This window comes from Chelonoidis abingdonii, chromosome 20 (assembly GCF_003597395.2).
Source record: "Chelonoidis abingdonii isolate Lonesome George chromosome 20, CheloAbing_2.0, whole genome shotgun sequence".
NCBI classification, from domain to species: Eukaryota; Metazoa; Chordata; order Testudines; family Testudinidae; genus Chelonoidis; species Chelonoidis abingdonii.
In genome coordinates, this window is record NC_133788.1 from 12,350,839 (window position 1) to 12,375,485 (window position 24,647).

A 24,647-nucleotide genomic window follows, 5' to 3' on the forward strand; every position below is an offset into this window, starting at 1 on the left:
CGCCATGTCATGTAACAGCCTTCACGGTGCTTGTGGTCTGTAATTGCCTCTTTCATGCTCCTCAGTGCCCCGATCTTCCTGAGCATTATGATTCTGCGTAGATCTTCACTGCTTCCTCTGAAATTGTTTTCATAAAGGCTCAGATGCATTTCCCGTATATCCTGATCGGAGATGGATCCCTCTGTCAACACTAGGATAATGTCTTGAGATGAGCAAACTGTTGAATGATGTCTTTCCCCAGTTATTGGTTGGTATTGCTTTTTAACTGCTTTGTTGTGGAGCTTATTGTAATAGAGTCCTCTTAAATTCCTGAAATTTGGTGTAGTCTACATCTTCCTCTTGGGCCTGGTCTACATGGGGGGATATCGATCTAAGATACGCAACTTCAGCTACGAGAATAGCGTAGCTGAAGTCGACTTATCTTAGATCGACTTAGAATCACTTACTTCGCGTCCTCGCAGCACGGGTTCGACAGCTGCCGCTCCCCCGTCGACTTTGCTTCCGCTTCTCGCCGAGCTGGAGTTCAGCAGTCGATGGGAGAGTGATCGGGGATTGATTTATCGCATCTGCACTACATGTGATAAATCGATCCCCAAGAGATCGATCGCTACCCACCAATCCAACAGATAGTGTAGATGTACCCTTGGTCTGCTCTGTTTCTTTCTCTCCATCGTAGGGTTTTGTATAGCATTCATCACCAGGGTATCTAAGCTTTACCAAAGCAATAGCTGAATCAAGCAGGAGAATACAAACAATGGTTTGATTTAACCTTCTAGTGGGTCAGTCTGTTTCATTAGGGCTAATCCATCTTTCAGATTAAACCATCTCTTCTTCCTCATTGGGGGAGTCCACTGCATCCTCAAGTAATATCCCATTTACTTCCCATCCCCTCCTGGTTTTAACGTTGCCACTCTGAAACCAATGAGGTCTGCATAGGGTTGCTTGACAGAGGGTGTCAACACAGTCGCTCAGTTGGCTACATGGTTTGCTAATTGGGTGGCACAAGAGCTTTTCTTCTCCCTGCCTTCCATCCTGGGACTAAGTACTATGCCTCCATTCCAGGCCCAGGAAGAGCAAAACTGGGAGCAGGAATCAAATTTTAAACCAGCAGCAGGAGAGTACAGAACCCAAACCACTTGGCCCGGGACCTCCTTTCTTGTCCCAACTTCTCCTCTTCTTTGAGTCTAGAGTGAAATCATAGGGCAGTCTGTGCTACAGCAAGTCTACCACGTACTCCCTCTCCGACCTTGGGCAGTCTGGAAAATGGGGCTTTTTGAACCTCTAGCTCATCATTATTGCACTGTATGGACCATGCTCTGGCTTTGGATGAAAGTGTTACATTTCCCTTGCCTTCAGTGAGAGCTGCGCATAGATCTCCAGAGCGACGCATTACCCAGAATTCTGAATTTATGATGACACAGTCACTTTCATGACTACAGCTTAGGCCATCAACAGAGGAGAATACCACTGAGTTATGTGGGAGCAGGCGGCTTTTAAATTCATGTTCCATAATGTTAACGGGAACATAGAATCATAGAAATGTATGGCTGGAAGGCACCTAAGAAGGTCATCTAGTCTGTCCCCCGTGCTGAGGCAGGATCAAGTTTATCTAGACCATACCTGACAGGTGTTTGTCTAACCTTTTCTTTAAAACCTCCAATGATGGGGATTCCACAATCTCCTTCAGTAACTTATTCCAGTACCTAACTATCCTAACAGTTAGAAAGTTTTTACCCTATCTAACCTATGAGCAATAAGGAGAAGTCACAGTCCATCCTCAGCTGTCAATGTAGAACTGCCTGCAGTGGGAGGACACTGAAATAAGAATTGTGCCTCTTGAATGGATTTTCGTTTCTTCTTCATTAATATCCTATGTGTGTGAGAGGGAGGAAGACAGACAGCTACAGGTGTATGTGGAGGAATAGGAATTTGTAATTAGGCCATTCTTTAAAATTCTTTCAGGCCTTTCTGTCTAGCTGTCCCTGCTATCTCTGTGATTATAACCTGCAGAGCTGTGTTTCCTTTGCGCAATGGCAGGCATGCTGCAGGCAGGAGGCAACTAATTTTGCCAGTGTGTGTACTGAATACAAACTCTGGTCTCCCTAACCCCCTGCGGGGGCTCTGCAGAACTTTTACCTCTGTGTATCCCATAGCACCATCAATATGGTAGTTTTATTTTCTGCAGCCCTTCCCCCTCCCCCCGCCTTTCTTCAATTGCTCTCAATGCACTAGAGGCTCCACATAAAAGTTCATTACACTAAACTTTTGAGAGAATCTGCTCTGAGGGGACTGGAGATTAGAATTTGATCTTTTGCATGCTGCTGCGTGCCTACAGTTAACCATTCAAGATCCAGCCCGTTGCAGCCAGACTAAAAGTGCCCCTGGAAATAAGAAGTGGCTGCCATAAGAATTGTATATTAATTTGTGCCTGATAACTGATCTCCCCCTGTCCTGATGTCGGTTGTTAGTAGCGAAGGCACGGAGGCCCCAAGCAATGCAGTCTAAAAACCTATCTGTGTAGAAGAGATAGCAGGGAACCCCAGTGGGTTTAAAGCAGACACCAGCTGATCCTGCAGTGCCAGAGGGGTGATCTAATCTTACAAGAAGGCCTGGATTGATGCAGAGGGGATGAGACTGCATGTAAGGCTCAGGAAGCCAAGGGGATGAAGAGGGGAAAGCGAGGGAAGAATGAGCAAGTCTCTCCCTGGGTCGTTTAATGGTCTGCCCGGTGATTTTGCAGAAACAATAGTTTGTCTCCCCAAGGAGAGCTTTTGTCCTTTGTCTTGTTCTCGGCACTTCTTCTTAGGAGCTGGGCTCTGACTGATTAAGCGCCTTTATTAGCTCTCTTAACGAACCTGCCAGACTCTCCCACACACTGTCTCTGTGCAGAGATAATACAAGGGTTTGGTAACTCATTCTGAGCATGACATGTCTTCTGTCAGACGTGCTGTGTTTGCCGTCTTTCCCCCAACCCCCTGCCCCTTTGTCCTGATCGATCCCTTTCAGACCTGACAAAGCAGGGACTATACAAATTACACTAGAGGGATTTAATTGGGACTGTGACGAGGTCCCCGTGGGGGCCAGCTAAGGTCACTCAATTAGGCTGAATTGCAAAGAATGGGGCAGACGACCTCCAAAGCTGGTGGATAATTTAATACTTAGATTTACCAAGCCAGCACTAAACAGCTTCTATTAATACCTTACTGGTTATTCAGAAGTCCAAACAACACTGTTCCCTTAAAGTAACCCAGCGTCAGGCCTCCATCTAGGTACCTAAGTCAAATATGATGAAGATTTTTGAAAATCTTATTTCATCATATAAAAGAAAAGGCTCTACCAATCCCAAAGGATCCGATACGTTACCTCCCAGGTTAATGAGTATTTCAGATTTTACCCAAATACATGCTTATAGCCAATTCTTATTAACTAAACTAAAATTTATTAAAAAAGGAGAGAGAGTGAGAATATAGGTTAAAAGATCAATATACATACAGACATGAGTTCAGTTCCTGAGGTTCAGATACATAGCAGAGATGGTGAACTCTGTAATTGCAAAGAGTTTCTTTAGAATTTTGTTAATAGGTTATAGCCCAGTGTTCAATATCATATCCAGGGTGTACCAGCTTAACTGGGATCTCAAACTTCCCCTGATGAAGCTTAAGCAGATCTGAGATAAATAGGATCAGGACACAAGGGTCTTTTTATACTGTGTTCCAGCATCCACTTGACCATACGGTCCTGGGTAAACAATAGCCTTTTGACGTAAACTTCTGTTTTCTAAACACCACCAGTACTTAGTTACACAAATTAATACAGGCGAATTTAGCCATTAGGAAGTCCATCACAAACTTCAAAGAGACATATAAACAATGACATTATTTCACCCAGGATTCATCTAAATGGTAATATTCCCTTTTGATCTCTGACTTACTTAGCAGCTATAGTGACAGACAGGAACTGTCTGTTTACATGGGTAGCACCTAAGATACACACAATTAGTATCACTTCTAACAATATAGGTTTGCATTTCAAAGTTCTAGTCTATCTAGCTGTAGAATGGCCCTAATTACCATTCACCTATCCTTCTAACATGACTTTAAAGCAGGGGTGGGAAAACCTTTTGGCCTGAGGGCCACATCGGGTTTCCAAAATTGTATGGAGGGCTAGTTAGCATAGGCTGTTCCTCCCCAAACAGCTAGGCATGGCCTGACCCTGCCCCCTATCCGACCCCGCCTACTTCTCACCCTTGACAGCCCCCCTGGGACTCCTGCCCCATCCAACCCCCACTGTTCCCTGTCCCCTGATGGCCCCAGGAACCCCACCCCTGACCGCCGCCACCACCCCATCCAACCCCTCCTCTCATTCCTGAAGGCCCTCCCTGGACCCCTGCCCCATCCAACTATCCCTTCTCCCTGACCACCGCTGGAACCCCTACCCCTGACTGCCCCCCGCTGCCCTATGCAACCCCCCTCTTCTTCCTGACTACAGCCCCTGGGGCCCCTACCCCCATTCAACCCCACTGTTCCCCACCCTCTGACTGCCCCAACCCCTGTCCACACACCCCTCAACCACCACCCTGAACTCCCCTGTCCTCTATCCAACCCCACCCCCCACTCCCTGTCCCAATTACTGCACTGCCTGGTGCACTGGTGGCTGGCAGCGCTACAACCATGCCATCCAGAGCACCAGGACAGGCAGCCATGCTGTCTGGCTGGACCCAGCCACGCCACCACGCAGCAGGTCAGGCCGCAGCTCTGCAGCTGCGCTGCCCCAGGAGCTCATTGTCCCGCCACCCAGAGTATTGCGCCAGTGGCAGAGTGAGCTGAGGCTGCGGGGGAGGGGGAACAGCAGGGGAGGGGTTGGGGGTAGCCTCCCGGGCCAGGAGCTCAGGGGCTGGGCAGGTGGGGCGTAGTTTGACAACCTCTGCTTTAAAGGTTGGCTGTGGGTCATTCAGCCTGCAAGCTGTTTAGCCCTTTCTGGCCATGTATTATACTTTGTATAAGATTCATTGCAATTACATAACAGTGGTAGCAATAATGATTTGCATGGTTATAATTTAATTGGCCATCGCACCATATTAATAAGAACATTAATTATGCATAGTCTATGTTTCTCCTTATTTTGTCAGGCGATAAGATGATAGAGCCAGCAGACCCGGTGAAGTCTACTTGTACATACTACGGTCTGCTCTGGCCTAACTTTTAAACCTGACCTGAACTGGACACAAGCCCACCTGAACCGAGCCCGAGGGGGTTGAGTTGTCTTCCAGCCCGACCTGACCCTAGTCCTTCTGCCTGGACCTGTGTCAAGATCACTGCTGCCTCCTGCATGCTCCGCTTCTGCCAGCCGTCACCCCCTCCTGCGCTGTGTGCATGCTGTGGAGCGAGAAGTGCTGCCACTCCTGGGCACACTCACTCTGCAGCGCACACAGCCCAGTGGGGTGGCAGTGGGTGCCAGGAGCAGGGCACGGAACCACCACTGTGCCAATCCCACTGGCAGGAGAGGAGAGCCTACCCGGCCCAACAGAATCAGGTGATTTTTCTGACCCAACCTGAAGCTGACATTGTAGTCGGGTCCCGTCAGGTTGCAGGGTTCTAGTATATATTGTGTGTCTCTTCTAAACCCTAACCCTAACCCTTCTGGGATCTTTCTGTGTTTTTCCCTCATTCTAGGAGCATATAGGTGGCTCTGTCTAGGCAGCCATGAATTAGATGGTTGTCTCCGCCTTTGTGGTGGGTGTATCTTCCTAAACACATTCCCATCCCACTGCTGACACCATGGACTGGATCCTCAGTAAATGGGACTTAGAGAGAGCTATGCCCATCTGAGGATATCTCGGTGCATGTGCATGCGTGTGTGTGTGTGTGTGTGTGTGTGTGTGTGTGTGTGTGTGCAGTGTATGTATAATCTACAGTACACATCGTACTACTAGGTAGTACGTCTTACACAAAGTCAACAGTGTCTTGGTATTTGTATTAGATTTTGTCTAATGTGTAGCCGTCAGCCAAAACATATAAAAATGGAATCTTTTCCGTCTTTTGGCAGAAATCTTTGGAAACTATTTTGCAGTACTAACTAGCACCACATGGAAGGGAACCACCTCCCAGAAAAGCTGTGATCTGTTGTTCGGCATGGCTCATTTCCACGTGTGATATACTGCACGCTGCGAAATGCCACAATTTACCAATAGACACACATGCCTGCTAGGTACGGTGGTTGATGGCACATGCCGAAGATCCTTCGGAGGAACTGGAGGCCCGGTGGAGCAGCTGTCTGACATCATCAGTGATTTATTATTACTGAACACTAAGAAAAATGTTAGGCAAAGCCTGTGAAATCCGCAGAGATCCATTATTGCCTTTACACAGCGCTAGGTCAATGGTTTGCAACCTTCTTTCATTTGCAGAACCTATGAAATGTCAATTGGAGGTGCAGACCCCTTTGGAAACCTTAGATATGGGTTGGGGACCCCCAGGGGTTTGCAGACCACAGGTTGAAAACCACTGCACTAGAGTATTCCATAGTAATGGCCCAAAGCACAGGAGCTAACAATAGTGAAACTGCAGTGTTGCCGTATTTCTTCTAATAAGGGTGGGCATCTGGTCTGGTAAATACAAACCTACCTGCCTCAACTCCAACCTGTGGTCTCAGCACTAAAGGCTGGTGTCATGGAGTATGGGAGAGTCTGGCCCTGCGCCCCTCTTCCTGGGACTCACAGTGACTCTCAGCGAGCCAGTAAAACAGAAGGTTTATTGGACAACAGGAACACAGGCTACAGCAGAACTTATAGGCACGACCAGGACTCCTCAGTCAAGTCCTTCTAGGGTTTCAGGAAGCTTAGATCCCAGCTTGGGATTCTCTGAATTCCAACCACCCAGCCCAAAACCAAAACTGAACTAACCCCCTCCAGCCGGCCCCTTCCTTTTCCAGCTTCCCGGGCAAAAGTGCTGACATCCCTCCCACCTCCCTGGCTCAGGTTACAGGCTTAGGTCCTGTCCCTCACCTAAAGTCAACCCTGGCTCTCCCATCCCCCCCACAGACAGTCCCTACTTCATCACAGCTGGTTCCTAACCATTCAGCATAAGGGGTGAAATCTTAGCCCAATTAAGGTAATGGGAATTTTATCATTGACTTCAGGGGAACCAGGATTTCAATGAAAGTCTTAGAGAGCCCAACTCTACCCTCGCTTACTTCCATAGGAGCGATACTTAGGTAAATGTCATTAATGGGATTTGTACCCATGCAACTGAAGGCAGAATTTTTCCCTTCTAGAGATAACCTGTGTACTGGGCTGAATCCTGTTCTGGCCTACACCTGGGCAACCCCACTGAAACCAGTATGACCCCATGGGTGTCCCTGTGGGCAGAACTTGACCTACTGGGTTTGCACCATGGAGATTCCATTGTTACATAGACTGCGCGTCAGGCCCGTGTGTCTGGAATTTCCCCAAGCAACATCTGCTCCCTTCATGGTGCCAGCAGACTGACATTAAATACAGGGTTGGCAGCAACATTTACATTTGTCTGGCGTGGGGATAATTTTGCAGCACAGTCTGTGCCATTTCCTTGTGCTGCACAGAAATCTGGCTGATGATGATGGCAGATGAGGAGCTCAGGTCTTTGACAGGGCAACTTTTAATGTTACTTTACTTTTCTAGAAGAGAGAGATCTGTTAAGTCTAGCACCTGACAACCTGTCATAGGCTGGAGCAGAAGTATTCAGTGGCTATAGAAGAGGGTTGTTTTTTTTAATATCATGCAGAAAGTAGGTATTTCACAGCTCTCACATGTCTTGAGGTAACATGGACTAGTAATGTGGTAAGAGAACATGGCTTTAATGCAGCGTGACCTGTCAGGGGAACGTGATTCTAGGCCCTTGCCAGAAGGGACAGTAGTTTCTCTTTGAACCTTTTCACCTAATGTTGTAACTGCTCTTAAGGGGCTAAAGATATGAAACAAATTCTAGTGGATAACAGCAAATAGTTGTTGCCTTCCCTATGTTGCTGTGAATTTGCAAACTGGGGAGTAGGAACAACAATGGCAGTACATATCCCTAAAAGTGTACTTCTGGTCACCTTTATCCCCTTAAACACGGTCTCATTAAGTCTGTCCTGTCTGTCAGGAGTAGCTCTGGTGTGGTCCTGTTGAGGCCAGATGTCTTTGTGCTTTACTATAAGCAGGATGGATACAAACATTATTTGACTGCTGGCTGTTCCATCCCCAGTGACTCTCTGTATAATTCTTGTTTTGAAGTACCGACCGTCTCGCGGATTGACAGTATTTGAGAGACTTTGGGAAGTGGGGTTATCCCATTGTTAGAACTGCTTTCTTGGCTGCCGCTATTCTGTATGGCTTCATAACCCAACCAGGGCTGGACTGTTACATCAAAGTCTTTTTTGTTCGCGCCTTCTTGAGAAACCTATTTTCCGAAACTGCTGAACCATGCAAATTTTTTTGATTTTCGTAACGTACTTTGACAGCAGACAGAATTTGTTTTTGACTAGTCCACTTAGTTTCACATGCTAGTTTTCAGCTCCATTACAACAGAGCTAGATGCAATTCTGTGCCTAAGAGTTTGTTGCAAGTCTAGATAATGTTGTAGGTATTAGGGTCCCCTCTAACATGGTTCAGCGACTTAAGAGTACTGGATGAACACATTGAGTAACAGTATATCAGGAGCATTCACAGAACATCCAAACTCTATGATTCCCTATGACTCTGGGACTCAATCTGTGTAACTATAATCAACTAGTGTGTTTGCATACCACAATCCTGTGCTCTGAGCTGGAGCTGTTCAAAGGTATGCCATAAGACCCATAATAGATCAAGTGGTAAGGCCTGTTCTTTTGGAGCAGGGTTGTCTGAGTCACATAGATCTGAGAGGCAGTAGTGTTTAGCACAGGAACAATTGTGAAGTTCCCCGTAGCTATAGATTGGTTAGTTTTTTAATAACCCTGGAAGTACCTTCTATTTTTGCAATCAAAGATGAACCACATATTGTAGCACAAATCAAAGGTATCCTTTTTCAAAGATGTCTTTTACTGCTTTTTAAATACATGCAGTTTGTATTGCAATATCTGTTCTGCCCAGCGTTCCGTGACTATATACAGGATTTAATGAAAACACTCTCGTTCCTTCTGTGAGAACAGGCCGTGATGTTACAGAAGGAAGGGACAGCGAGTCATCAATCATGAGTTAGAAACATCATGTGCAGGAGAGAGAACTTCATCCAGCAGGAGAAAAATATATATCCACTGACAAAATAAAGTTCTAGGCCATTTGGAAGCAAATTTTAATAGTATACAGTGCCTCAAAATGACTTTTAGTTATCTAATGCTCTTCTTTATAGGTTAATGTGATATAAATATCAGTGTATTAAATTGTCCGTATCTTACATTTCATTGGTGGAACAGCAGGTTTGTGTCAAATGGAGAGGGAATGAATGACTAGGTCTGATTGTGTAACAGGGATGTGCCACTGGGTTCTGTAGTGGATCCAACCTTCCCCTAAGTTCAGGGATGTTCAGATCCATGGTTTTGGTTTGAGTCCATGCTTCGGATGTTAAAAAGAAGCAAAGAACTCATAAAGTAACATCCTCACTTCTGCTCTGTTTATGAATGTACAGCAGAACCAGCTTAGAAGGGATTCTGATACAGTAGGTAGAACAGAAGTCTCCGATTTCAGAACAGTACAAGGTACTGACTGTTGTTTCACTCAGAGTGAAGTTATTCTGTAGAAAAACATGATGTCGAGAGAGTTTGTCTATATTTCTTTGTTCTGCTTTATAGGCTCTAATCTGCAGCAGTCAGATGTAATCTAGAACATTTGATTAAGGGAATTATTTTAACTATCTGTTACATTGGAGATTTTTTCCCCCACGGTTAGAAAAGACCCAAGCAAGAAAATATCAAGGAACACTAAACCAATAGAGTCAAATTCTGCTCTCTGTTACACTAGAGCTTCCATGCTGAAATCAATCCCATGAGAAACAGAGAGCCAAATTTGTCCCATAGTATTCAGAATCTCCCAGCACTTAATTTTCATCTCTGTGATTGCTAGGAAATAATCCTGGATCACTCTGAGCCCTTATTCACAAACTCTATCCCTCTCTTCCTTCCTTAATAGAAAATTAATCAACCAACAGGAAATAAGTGCTGAAGAGCTCCAAGTGGGTTCGAGTAGAATACTGTATCGAGAAGTTCAAGATGTTCACTCTTGCTTCATCTTTCCATACCCTCAGCCTATGGCACAGGCCAAGTAAGCAGCTCTTTTGAGGTATCCCATCTAAGGCGGAACCAGAATGGTACTCAGACTGCCAGGGCTACTCATCAGCATTCCCACACAGTAGACTTTCTGCTCACGTTGCCCTTTCTCTGGCAGGGTTTGTCTGTTTTTGGCGAGTCATGTGTAGCCTTTGGTTTTCAGATTTGCCTGAGGTGCTTAGGTACAAAGTGCTCATTGCCTTTGAGGACTGCAGGAGACTGAACAAAGACAGGGACCTCCTGCTGGAAGAAGAATCAGTTGGATGACTTGCTAAGGTGGCCAGTGAGTAGAAGATGGGATATGGGTTATCCAATCCCATGAGTACCTGGAGGGTCAATGCTCTGCTGACAAAGAGGCTCTGATGGAGCAGACTGTGCAGTACTTGCACCTCCCATAAAGCTGCCCCTGGGAAGAAAAGTGCTGTAGCAGTTGTTCTGTTTGCTTGGATGCTGGTGGATTCACTTGAAGAGGCAGGGATACTGGGAAGACCTTCAGTGCAATGCAAACAGAAAGAAACGCAGGCAAATTAAATGCTGTTTGTAGAGCTAAAGGTTTCATTTGTGTAAGTCCAGAGTGAGTGAGTATTTATGGGGGCTGTCGTTTAAGAACTATTTCAGCTTGATGCTGGTTGTGGCAGATAAAGCAGTTGGCATTGTGCCTATTCATCGCTGACATTCAGGGAAGATTTGAGCTCTCCTGTGCCTGCTAGAGTGTGAGCTGTCAGCTTCGCTTTCCCCGATTCATTAGGAACCCTGGGCTTGTCCCACCCTGCTTTGATTGATGGGGTCACCTCATGCACTCTGAAGAGCAGCCAAACTGGGAAAAAGCACCCATTTTGTTGTTCATTTCCACTGAAAAGTTATCTGGTCCATAGCATGGGAATATCTGGGGCCTGGGATGAAAACAAATTACTCCAGCTGGTGATTAAACGGTAATTTAATGTCTCCGAGGAAGCTCACGCTGCGAATATTCCTCAGTTCTCTAACTTAACCCTGAAGACCGAGCACACTGCTTTGGCTTTCCCTTCAAAGGTCACATTGTTCTGCCCAGGCAGACTGTGGAAAACTCACAAGACCCTTTCAAGAGGCTAATGCTTAATTTGGTAATATGATGTGACGGGATCCACCAGGAAAGCAAAAGCTATGAATGCAAGTCCCCCTAGTTGTTCCCAGGGAAGGCGTACTGGTGTCTTGTATTTGCCCAGTAGAGTTGAAATGTCCATTAGATCGCGAGGTAGCAGCAAGCTTAATTCTTCTGGTTGAAATCAGATGTTGTTTCATTAGTTGCTCTTACGCAACCTTCAGTACGCCAGACCGATTGAGCAGCCACCGGTGGGGGGGAATCAGGAAAGAGAGGGATTCCTTAGTTGAGAAGTAACTGAATGTAGAGTCAAGGAACAGACTGTTTGGAGAGGGGAGGTGGATTTCACTGACTGCCCATTGGGATGTAATGTCTGTATGTGAAATTGCCCTCCAGTGGCTGGGTCGTATAGGATATGGGACCTAGTGCTAGGTGCAGCAAAGGCAGTTTTCTTTTAGCTCCCAGGGTGCTGAAGAAAAAGGGTTTTAGTTCTGGCTTCTCCAGACTACGTCTGGGTGTTAGTATCGTAACTGTGTGCGTGGTTTGCAATGTCTGGATGCTTTGCACCAGCCTCTACAAATCACTGTATTAAATCCTGTATCTGGAGAGAGAACATTGTAATTGACGGAGGTGGCATCCAAGGTCAGGCTGGTGTGTTAGAGATGCACAGCATGGTTCCTACAGCAGCATAAGGTTGTGTGGTCCATGGTCAACAACACCACTCCTTCTATTTCTCAAACAATCAATAAATCTTACAGTGTCACTCACTGTCTGTTAGCAACAAGTTTAATGTTCAAGCGAGGGAGCCCCAGAAAAATGAAAAAGATTGAGGATTATCGATTGCATGTTACTCACAGGATGTAACGACCCCTTGTTTGTTTGACTGAGAGTCAATATAGAACAGTTGATGTTTGGAATGATCAGATTTATGATGGGCCAAAGTACAGAACGATCTCTGGTTAAACCAAGCTAAAGCTGAATAGCCTGTGCAGCCGAGACACCCTAGTCTGGTATTTGATGGATGCGGAAGGGATTAAACAGAGAGAAGATATTATAGGCAGATACAACTGTGCTCCCTGTACGTGCAACATCATCCAGACCGTGCTGGTGCTTCAGAGAGAGTGGCAGAGGCCTCCTCATGACCATGTAACAGAGATATTAATATTTAATTTCTGTAGTACCCAAGGGCCCCAGTTGGGGTCAGTGCCCCTTTGTGCTAGGTGTTATACAAACACAGTCCTGTTCTGAGGAATTCTCAGTCTAACAGAATCCAGTGTCCTGCATAACTAATAACAGGACATGATGTTTCCAAGGAAGACAATCTCTTCCATTGTAGTGTGCAGCGTATCTGTATTTGAAATGATTTTCGTGTCTGGCATATACGGAGTAGGACTCAGGTTTATAAGATACAACATGTGTGTGCAGACTCTTAAGACTGTAGAAAAGATATGGTAGTGTATGTGAATTATGTGATTTTTGCAATGGAAGCGTGTCTCAAAAATGCGTGGCAGAATGTGACGGTTTGTGTGGCCTCGCAAATAAGGACTCCATTTTAGGAGTCCCGTCTCTGCTTGAGCAGGGATTAGGACAAAGAGAAGCCAGAGATCTGATCTGCTCCAGCCTATTTATGTGCACAGGTTCTGTCCCACCCACACACCCCCTCGCTCTCCCTCTTTGTCTCCCACCTCTGCTCCCTTGGAGTTCATTTGATGGTGAAAAACATTTGGGCCTACAAGGTGCTTTGTCCGGTTTCACTGTATATGCTGTGAAAGCTGGTGCCGTTCGTACACATTCAGAGCCCTGCACATAGGTGCTGAAGAGTAGGGTGTCGTCCCTGAGGAAGAGTAAATTGTATCACTAAGTCGTCCCTTAAAAAACACCTTCCCCTGTTTGTTACTTTCCACAGATAGGTTGGATGGCTCTTGATTTTGAAGGAACCGACCTTTAGAAAAACAACGAGGAGTCCGGTGGCACCTTAAAGACTAACAGATTTCTTTACCCACGAAAGCTTACGCCCAAATAAATCTGTTAGTCTTTAAACTGCCACCGTGTGACAGTGTACCCCGTAAGGCTTTATGGAAAATGCTTATGAATGTAGCGTATGAATGTATATATGACATAACTAGAATATGTTTTATGCTATATATGGCATATAACATATCTCGGTAAAGGTTATGATCTACTGAATACATTTCTTCGATTTGTATGCATGTCTCATTTTTGTCCTTGAAGTTAGGAATATTGGCTGTCTACTTGCTCGATAGCCTTAGTAAAGCATTTGGCCAGCAGATTAAGTGCCCAGTTAAGAACCATTTAAGCCAACAACAAACTTGGAAACGCCAATCCACAGTGGAGATTTCCCAGGAATGTGGCTTGGCTGGTAAGAAACTCAGTCATGCATGGACATGTGACTTGCCCATGTGACTTCAAAACTTCATCTTGGAGCTGGAAGTTGGGCATCTGAGTGTTAAAGACAGGAACACTTCTGTAAGCTGCTTTCAGGTTAAGTCTGCAGCTTTGGGGGCACGTGGTTCAGACCCTGGGTCTGTTTTGGAGCAGAGGGAAGTGTCTGGCTCAGCAAGACAGGGTGCTGAAGTCCTAAACTGGCAGGACAGGAGAGCAGGGGCAGAAGTAGTCTTGGCACATCAGGTGGCAGTTGCCAAGGGGGTTTCTGTGATTCAACCTGTCACACACCAGACTCCTCGTTTTTGTGGATACAGACTAACACGGCTACCCCTCTCATACTTGATACCTTTACAAATGCAGTAATTGTTTTTCTCCTCCAGTTGAATCTTATATCGACAGGCTGTGATTTTTTGCTCTGTGGCAGAGCAAATGAGCTTACAGCTAGAGTGTGTCCTGTCAGGAAAAACCCTCTGCCCCAGCATGCATGGGACTAGTTGACCTACAGTAACAGCGTTTTTCCTCTTGAACTCTCATGTTTCTCTCAGCTTGTCGACTCCATTGAGACAGGACTGTGCTCTCAAAAGCCTATGGAAATCAGCCATTGGCGACTTCTCTCATACTCAGCTTTTAGTCTGTATCTGAAATTTTGCAGATTGAAAATCTTGGTTTAAAACTCTTGAGTTGTTGTTCTCCTCAGAACTGAAAAGAACATCTGAGCCTTGGCAGCTGAAACGCAGACTTCATCTCACGATGCGTTCTGCTTAGGTGGTGATTGGCTCCGGAAGGGAATTGGGACTGGGAGCTCAGTGCACCCAGGAAAGACTAATAGAGGCAAACTGGAGGTTAAGTTTGAACAAAATAGAGAGGCAAATGTGGGCAAATGACCAGCCGCTGTATTGAAAATTCATCTTAATCGTGCAGTGAGGCTTCATGCTGAAGATTGTCCTGTGGTCTCAGAAATATCCTTTCCAGTCCAACCACTAATTAGAATAGGCCTTTGACAGCAGGTCCCAGGAGGGTGTGTTTTTTTTTTTCCCCCCCAATAATCTTTCACTTACTTCCTGCCATTTCTAGAGGGGGTGGGAATTAGAATCGCTTTTGACACATTTGTAGGTGATTTAATTAAATCCATCCCTGCAACCTGGGTTACACAGTGAGAAACCAGCTAGCAGAAATAATTCTTATTAACTGAAGAATCATTTGGTGAAATTGATTCTTTTTTTTTAGCCTTGGAATTTCTTCAACTGACCCATGTTAATTGGTGTTATGAAAACAATTCCTACTTTTTTCTAACAATGAGGTGCAGCGCACTGTGGGACTAACAGTGACTCTTCCTGAGAAATGAAGGTCACTGATAGATGATAATAGTCATTCTGCCACCTTGAGAGAAATGAGTCTCTCCCCTTTAACGGGCAGCCAGCCTAAAGTGTCTGTCTCACAAGGGGCCTCTGGCTACATTTCCCAACTAGTAGAACCAAACTTTATGATGGAAGTTTGATAGACTCACTCATATTGATACCCTCCCACGCAGGGCTTCATTCTTAGCGGCAAAGCAATGCATATGTTTATCCTGCCATCGGAGGTGTGACTGCTGCCCAGTTAGATGTACCTGGGCTAGCTTTACCCACGCTGGCATGACTAAAAACAGCAGCGTAGATGCAACAGCGTGAACTTCTTTGCAGTCTGTACGTGCACGCTGGTGACCCAGGGTCTTTACTCACGTTGCTACTCCATGTCCTCGCCAACTACATGGCGATTTTTAACCATGCTGGCGTGGGTCTGTCTACCTGAGCTGTGGTCACACCTGGGATTGGAGGGTGACATACTTTGAGAGTTCCTTTACAGGGTCCAGTCCCTCCAACTCAGGCTTGGCCCTGAATTCTATTTCTTGTGTCACTTCGTTCAGATGTTCATCTTGCTGCGGGACATGTATTTCCACCTCCCTGCCCCTCATTGTTTCTCACTCATTCCCCTCCCCCGCCTTTCTCCATTGAATGTGTATTCAGAGATGGGTCCCAACCAGTTCTCCACATCTGAACAGCCCCACACTTGGCTGCTTGTCCCTGTCACTACAACAGAACAAATTAAAGCCCTAGGCCACTCTTTTGAATAGTGACTAATGATTCTGAATGCCTCAATTGTGGAGTCCGCAGCTGGAGAGAACTTAACGGCCCTGGCTCTGAGTGGGTGGCTCCTTAGTGAAAATCACCCCCTTTAAGGTGTCTGAAGCTGGGGCACTTCAGAACTGAGGCACCCAGAGAACTCTTGACAATCTTGACCCCAGACTCAAATGAATCCCCAAGTTCTGGAGAAGGTCTGATCAGGTCCATCTCCCCTCTGTGTGGGGTGTGGTGCTCATGACAATGGACCCATGCTGCGTCAATAGGGCTAGCATGGGAGAAGGCAATAGGACTTGCGTTCATTCGGCCGACTGTGAGAGATGTGAAACCCAAATACAAGTAGGACTTTAGCCTGCATGAAATAAGAAAGTGATAACGCCGTGAGCTCAGCATAATGCTGGCTGGCAGCATTCAAGCTTTCCACAGGCAACCTGGCAACTGTTAATGGGTTTTCATCCTGACATGCAATATTCTGCTTTTCCAGTCCTGCGTCTCTCTTGTCCAGAGATCACCATTCATTCTGAACCAGTATCAGGGGGTAGCCGTGTTAGGCTGTATCCACAAAAACAACGAGGAGTCCGGAGGCACCTTAAAGCCTAACAGATGTATTTGGACATAAGCTTTTTTGGGTAAAACCCCACTTCTTCAGGTGCATGGAGTGAAAATGACAGATGCCGGCATTATTATACCTGAAGAGAAGGAAGTTACCTTCAAAATGGAGAACCAGTGTTGACAGGGCCAATTCAATCATGCATAATAATGCCGGCATCTGTCATTTTCACTCCGTGCCTCTGAAGAAGTGGGTTTTTTACCCACGAAAGCTTATGTCCAAATAAATCTGTTAGTCTTTAAGGTGCCACCAGACTCCTCGTTATTCTGAACCAGGCCATGCTGTGGTCTAGGAACGTGTCCACTGGGGATCAAACTAATTCCGGTTTCGACCCAGGCTCAGATTTGAAGGGGCTTCTTTAGACATAAAGGCTGAGTTAGTTATAGTTTTCTCCCTGCTGGGCTAGGCAAAGAGGTTCAGATAAATAGGAACCAACTTGTATCCTCTTGACTGGAATTCAAACCAGAAGAAGGGAGGTGCGTAGAATATAGCAGAAAATTATCCCAACTCCTTTAGACCTAAAGAAGAGTCAGTTTGCATTTTTAGTAGAGAACAGCCAAACACTGCAAGAGTCAGATCCAGATTTTCAAAGCCCCCGAACTTTGGACAAATTCAGATCCAGAGTTTTGGTTCTTCCCACTAGAGAGGGGCATTTGGAAAAAGTGGAACAGGATCCCTGCACCTCCCAGAGCTCTGGGTGTTCAGATTCAGGATATTGGTTTAGTCGTCTCTCTAGTCTTGTGTACATGGCAGTGTTATCCTAATCACATTGTTTCACCCTTCTCCACTAACGTAGATTGTATTCCTGCCAGCCAGCAAGGGCATTGTTGCTTGAAGTATTTCTAACATTTCCTTGGGAGGAAGCCGTCCTCGTGTGCCCATGATTCTTTTCTCAAATGTCAGCAGCTGCACTGCTGCCAGGGGTAGGGGAGGAGGATTATTCACTAGCAGCTTCTTGGCTAAGTGCAGGAGATTCCAATCGTGATACCAGCCCAGCTGCTGAGAAACCTTTCCCCCGTTACAAATAGGACAGCACTTCTGGAACTGGAAGGACATCCCAGTTCCTTCTTGGAATAAATGTGTTGTCCTGAAACCGAGTGATCCCTCTACTTGGTAAAGCTTGTTCCTGTGACAGAGCCTTGTCATTTTAGAGCAGCGGTTCCCAAACTTTAACAGCCTGTGAACCCCTTTCACTAGCATGTCAAGTCTCGCAACCCCCCTCTTAAAAATGAATATTTCCAGGGATTTTCTCCTGTACCTGAGTACAAATTATAAGCGCAGTGATCTTGGAAATATAAACTTTGTTTTTATGACATGCTTATTACACACTATGTATTATTAATTATGTATCATTACAGTATTTTTATTACATTCTGAAAACGGCAACACTCTTCCGAGATCTCAGTTTTCCAAGATCTCACTCGAGAGTTCTTCCTACACAAGCATTCAGGTCTTGAGCAGTGCAGGCAAACAATGCACATTACAAAAAAGCTTAAACTTGTTTGTCATAATAATTGTAAAAACAACACTAGCTGCCTACTTAATTTTAAGAACAGCAAAAAATATCCACCTCCCTTTCCATTTCTTATAAGGAGTCTTGAAGTTCGAATCTCCTCAGTGTGATAGATATGCTTGCTTTGATCTGCTTAGCTCTTGGAAATCTAGGGGGGCTCTGGGTTGCTGGCCCCATGCTGCCCGGCGGGGTCCCTAGGGACAGCTCTGTCTGCCATTAGGTAATTTTTTCCTGCAAACCCCCTGTAACATTTCACAAACCCCAGTTTGGGAATCACGGCCTTAGAGGGATTTTTGTGCTGTCCCCTATTCTACCACATCCTCCTGTAAAATCCACCCCAGATCAAAGGCTTATGCACAGACTCATTATGCACTAAAGCTAAATCGAGTGATGGAAACTCCAGGCAAAACACTAGGGATTGGGGAGCTGGAGGGGGAAGAGTTCACTTCTTTTTAAGATCAGCTTCATAACCAATCATTTTGAGATGACCCTGCTAAGGCCTTGCTTTGTTCGAAATGGTGAGACTTTATTTTGGGATTGAGATGATATGGAAATCAAGGAGTGTAAATATCTGGGCAGGGAAAAGTCCAGTGAGGTTTTCAAGGCAACTCTGCCAGGGGAGGCAGGAATGTCCCCAGCGATGAGCGGCAGACAAGCTCGGAGCAGTCACTTTAAATGACAACAGGGTGGGTCACTGCTATGCCAAGATTGCTTCTTTCCACCTTGGCCTTAGGTTTCTTCTCTTAGGTTTTGGTACATTTGGGGAGAGCGAGACACTGTGTTGAAATCTCCTTGACACAGTGTTGGAGAACGCTGGTAGATGATTGAGTTTTATTTGCACAAGTTGCTCCTTGCTGGCCACTCTGAGGACCTTTAACGTTTTGATTCTGAGGCATGGAAATGGGGGGCTGCATTTCACAGATCAGCTTTTCCCAGGGCCAGTGGTTAATAAAATAATAATAATAATCATAAATGACTTTGTGGACAGGTAGCATGCTGGTCAAATGCGAGGCTTGATCTTCACTTCCCTGCAGCAGCCAGAGTTTGGACTTGGCTGCAGGGAGCCATGCAGATAAACGACATCCCCCCATTTGGAATGGAAACATTAACTTAGAGGTGCTGAGCAAACCTTGCTGACTGGTTCTGGGGCAAAGCCCTGTGCTGTCCGAACAGCAAGGCATTAGGAGTCTCTCTCTTCCCTACTCATGCCATTCCCACTCCCCCATCAGGACAGGATCTCTCTCCACTGCAGTGTCGCCAGGCTCATAAAAAGCAATCGGGGAGCTTGTGAGGCAGTAGAAGTTTAATTACAATCTAAATAAGCAGCAGAGAATCCTGTGGCACCTTATAGACTAACAGATGTTTTGGAGCATGAGCTTTCATGGGTGAATATGCACTTCTTCAGATGCATGTAGTGGAAATTTCCAGGGGCAGGTATATATATGCTAGCAAGCAAGCTAGAGATAACGAGGTTAGTTCAATCAGGGAGGATGCGGCCCTGTTCTAGCAGTTGAGGTGTGAAAACCAAGAGAGGAGAACCTGGATCTGTAGGTGGTAAGCCATTCACAGTCTTTGTTCAATCTGGAGCTGATGGTGTCAAATTTGCAGATGAACTGAAGCTCAGCAGTTTGTCTTTGAAGTCTGGTCCTGCAGTTTTTTTGCTGCAAGATGGTCACCTTAAGGTCTGCTATAGTGTGGCCAGGGAGGTTGAAGCGCTCTCCTACAGGTTTTTGTATATTGCCATTCCTAATATCTGATTTGTGTCCATTTATCCTTTTCCTAGAGACTGTCCAGTTTGGCCGACGTACATAGCAGAGGGGCATTGCTGGCATACGATGGCGTATATTACATTGGTGGACGTGCAGGTGAATGAACCGGATGGTGCGGCTGGTCTGGTTAGGTCCTGTGATGGTGTCGCGTGGTAGATATGTGGGCAGAGTTGGCATCGAGGTTTGTTGCATGGATTGGTTCCTGGCTGGAGTTACTAGGTGGTGGTGTGCAGTTGCCGGTGAGAATATGTTTCAGGTTGGCAGGTTTTCCGTGGGCGAGGACTGGCTGCCACCCAAGGCCCGTGAAAGTGTGGGATCATTGTCCAGGATGGGTTGTAGATCCCTGATGATGCGTCAGAGGGGTTTTAGCTGGGTGCTGTAGTGATGGCCAGTGGGTCTGTTGGATTGGGTTTGTCTGCAGTAGGAGGCTTCTGCGTACACGTTGCTCTGTTGATCTGTTCCCTTATTTCCTCGTGCGGGTATTGTAGTTTTGAGAATGCTGGGTGGAGATTTATAGGCGTTGGTCTCTGTCTGAGGGTTAGAGCAGATGCGGTTGTACCTCAGTGCTCAGCTGTGACAATGGATGTCGCGACGTGCCCGGGATGGAAGCTGGACATGAGGCAGGCGTAGCGGTGTAGGTTTTCGATATAGGTGGTGTAATGTGACCATCACTTATTTGCACGTGGTGTCTAGAAGGTGGACCTCCAGTGTAGACTGGTCAGCTGAGGTTGATGTGGGGTGGAAGTATTGAAATCGTGGTGGAATTCTTCCAGAGTCTCCTTCCCATGGGTCCAGACGATGAAGATGTCATCAATGTACGAGGTACAGAAAGGGCATAAGGGGCGAGAGCCGAGAAGCGTTGTTCCAGGTCGGCCATAAAAATATTGGTATATTGTGGGGCCATGCGGGTGCCCATAGCGGTGCCACTGATCTGGAGATATATATTGTCATCAAATTTGAAATAGTTGTGTGTGAGTATAAAGGCACAGAGCTCAGCAGCCAGTTGTGCCATGGCATCATCAGGGATACTGTTCCTGACAGCTTGTGTTCCATCTGTGTGTGGGATGTTTGTGTAGAGAGCCTGTACATCCACGGTGGCTAGGATGGTGTTTTCTGGTAGGTGACCAATGCATTGTAGTTTCCTCAGGAAATCAGTGGTGTCACGGAGATAGCTGGGAGTGCCGGCGGCACAGGGTCTGAGCAGAGAGTCCACATATCCAGACAGTCCTTCAGTGAGAGTGCCAATTCCAGAGATGATGGGGCGTCCAGGATTTCCGGGTTTGTGGATCTTGGGTAGTAGATAGAATAACCCTGGTCGGGGCTTTAAGGGTATGTTGATTTGTTCCGGTGTTAGTGTCCTGAGTAGAAGGTGCAGTTTCTTAGTGTATTCCTCAGTGGGATCTGAAGGAAGTGGCCTGTAGAATTTGGTATTGGGTTTGTGGGGAGGATGTACAGCTGGAGGGAGCTAAGGAGCATCATGTGACAATCTGACTTGAGAGACTCTGTTTGACATGGCAGCAGGTTCTTCTCTGGTGCTCCGTATTGAGATTAAATATCTCACTAGATGTCATGATCTACTTCAATTAGTTAGACCCTATCCCTGCGGTAGGAGGAGTTGGGGCTGGAGGGTACTGGCATTTTGTTTTCCGGCCAAAGGCTGAGATAGGCAAAGTCCTGAAAAAAACAGAGGACATCATCAGATCTGGTTCTATACCCTGACCGTCTAGAAGACGTATTCCCAAGCTACCTAGAGCACTGGGAAGCAATGCTAAGTGCTGTGGCTCATGCCCTGGCTGTCATTGGAACAGGAGGGAACGGGACAGCTGCCTGCTTAAACTTTCCCGAACATGATCTCTGTTCCAATAAAATAAATAAACAGTTTAGAGGAAGCGAAACCCTGGGCCCATCCTTTGGCAGCCAATTCCTCTTTAATTGCAGGAAGAACATTGGAGTTTTTTTTTCCCCTTCCTTGGGCTGGTTTTTGAGGAGAAAACTGGGCTGAAGGATCAGAGATGAAGTTTCCTTTCATCTGTGTTTTCTTTTCATTTGCATTCAAGAGATGTCGCTTTCTTAAAGCCCCAGGAGGCACAAATAATGTGTGCAGCTAAGAACCCTGCGGCTTGCCTTAGAGATTTTGACAGCAAACTGTTAAGTTTTCTAGTTTTCTGCACCCTTTTTCTGGAGGTCTGTGTTATTTAATAGTGCTAATTACTACGGGAACAAGCCACCGTCCATTGAAGTCAAGGGGGAGGCTTTCTGTTGACTTAAATGGGCATTGGAACGGGCCCTAATGCAGGGCCAATCCAGGTTGGTGGTCTTCCAAGCCATTCTTAAGACTGTAAGGCTCCCCCGCTCCCTTCCCCCACATCAGACTTCCTAGAGTCCTGCGGTTGGCTGGGGTTACTCCCCTGGTTGCTTGCAGGCTGTGGGGATGGGTTTAATAGTTAACAAACACCACCTCTCCTCTGCAAATTGCAATGAAATTTCCTATCCTTAATTACTTGAAAGTGCTTGTAAAATGGTTTACTCGGCTGTACAGTGGGGCTTATACCCGAGGCACAGAAGGGAAGAGTTTGCCTATGCTCCAGAGGAAGACAGGCGGTGCCAAGTCCCAGAGCCCAGGTCAATTGACTTGGGCTTATGGTGCTTGGTCTGCCAGGCTAAAAATAGCAAAGTAGGCAAGGGTCTCAGAGCCTGGGCTCCTGCCCAAGTGGGAACACCTACACTGCTATTTTTAGCCTTGCAGCCTGAACCCCCGGAGACAATGTAACCTAACCCAGGCTCCGAGATTGTGGATTTTTCTTTGTCATGTTGACATGTGCAAGTTCCTAGCAGTTTCACTTGTTTAAATTGCTGGCAAGTCTCCTGGATTTTCCAAGAGCACCTGTTTGTTTAGACCATGCTTGCTATAGTTCGATCCGATCTAGTACGCAGGGCCATCTGCGTCTTCTCTTGGTGCTCGGCGTGCAGAGTTCCCCATCACCTTCTTACTGCAACCGCACTAACAAACAGTTAGGAAGAAACTTGCCCTGTGATCATGTTAGTCTGTAATCTCCTACTGCAGGGTTTCTTGCACCTTCTTCTAAGGCAACTGGCACCGGCCCCTCTCAGAAACAGGATACTGGACTAGCTGGACCCAGCTCTGCTTACTCGGCACTTTTTTAGTGCTTTAGTATGTCAGCATATAGTATTGCACTAACTGATTAGACTGATCTAAAACATTCATTAATTATAACTAATGGCTCTCAAACTGGAGCAGAATAGTCAGCCTTTCTTTTCTCTTTTTAGCAGCTGCAAGGAGGGTGTAACAAGACCCAGGGACACTTTGAAATGATACCACAAACCTTCAAGGCTGATTCAAGGATATTCCCCTCCTGTTTTTGAACTACAGATGCTCCCTGGGTTACGCAAACCCGGACTTATGGAAAAAGTTCCCTAAGTTGCGTAAGGTTTTTTTTTCCTTTAATTGTCGGGTATACGTCTTATTCAAAATTTGACTTATGCAAGGTGTTCTGGAACGGGGAGCATCTGTATTGGTTTAGGAGCTAATTGCTCATGATGCCAATAGACAATGTAATTTTTTTTTAAGAAACTTTTGCTTTTGGGGGTCCAATGCTGAGATTGTCATTATTCGCTGAGTATTTATGGCCAAGCACAAAGCCTGGACTTTATTCCCTGAACATACAGCCACTCAGGCTGTAGCCATCATAGGTAGGCTGAGGGCCTGTTTCTTGTCTGTCCTCAGATGTATTTGGCTGTTGTATTTTGCATTTTCCAATTCTCCAGAACTGTATTTTAACAACACTTCCACTCCTGCAGGCCCCATTGGCTTTTTCTGTCCTCTATTCCCCCTACCCCTTATTGCAATCTATCCCACTCATCCCCTTGTCCTTCCCATCTTCCCACCCCTGCAACATCTTCCACACACCAACTATTTTTCAGTTAATGATTTTTAACACGCTTGCTTACAAAAATATAGTGGTTTGCAACCAGCATGTTCCAGTGAATTTTCTTATTATGGGCCTTGTTTCATTCTTTGGGCCAGCAGGGTTGTGCTGATACAGCCTGATTCACCAGTCTTTTCCTACCACTGCATTTACAGAGGGAGCTGAAGGAAGAGTGAGCTTCTGGAACAACCTAATTAGTTTTAAGATTGATGCGTTTGAGTGGGATTGGATGAAGAGGTTGGCTGTTGGGATGGAGGTCTGGGCTTGGCTGGTGAATTCTTTTTCCTCCCTCTCGTTCATTCTTTCGGTTTCATGGGCTCTTGCAATTACTTGATTAGCATCTGCAGGTCCTGCAGCAGTTCCATTTTCTTTCAATGACTATGCATTTGTCACATTTTAAAGACTGAAGACATTCACACGAATAGATGTGTATTTACAGGGGACAGGTAGGGAGAATATGCTTTAATTTGCCTTCCCGCAACTCAGAGGACTGTTAGCATAGATTCCAAAGCTAGAAGGGACCATTGCGGTCATTTAGTCTGACCTCCTGTGTATGTTTTCCAAAATAAAAAAAATCTCACTTTGATTTTAAAATGTTCAGTAATGGAACAATTTACCCAGGCTTGTGGTGAATTCTCCAACAATTAATTACCCTCAAAAATGTATGCTTTCTTTCCAGTCTGAATTTTTCTAGCTTCTATTTCCAGCCATTAGGTCATGTTATAACTCTCTGCTAGCCCGATGAACCCATTAGTCTATGTAGATGTGTACAAATACTTAAATAAAAGCAGCAGAGAATCCTGTGGCACCTTATAGACTAACAGATGTTTTGGAGGTGCCACAGACTTCTCTGCTGCTTTTACAGATCCAGACTAACACGGCTACCCCTCAAATATTTAAATAATCACTATAAGGCAGGTTTTCTTATCCTTTAATCATTC

At 45.8% G+C, this 24,647-nt stretch overlaps 1 protein-coding gene and 1 long non-coding RNA gene across 3 annotated transcripts in view; one reads left to right on the forward strand and one right to left on the reverse strand.

Moving 5' to 3' along the window:
- Positions 1 to 24,647, forward strand: part of LRRC75A (leucine rich repeat containing 75A) — a 181,524-nt gene that overhangs the window by 126,174 nt on the left and 30,703 nt on the right. The window lies entirely within an intron of this gene.
- The window catches only part of LOC142045786 (uncharacterized), an 82,198-nt gene continuing 61,180 nt past the window's right edge, over positions 3,630 to 24,647 (reverse strand). The window contains exons 2-3 of the long non-coding RNA XR_012654656.1: positions 21,338 to 21,416; positions 3,630 to 3,738 (exon numbers count right to left, since the gene is read on the reverse strand). This is a non-coding gene — a long non-coding RNA (uncharacterized LOC142045786). The remainder of the gene's footprint in view (positions 3,739 to 21,337; positions 21,417 to 24,647) is intronic.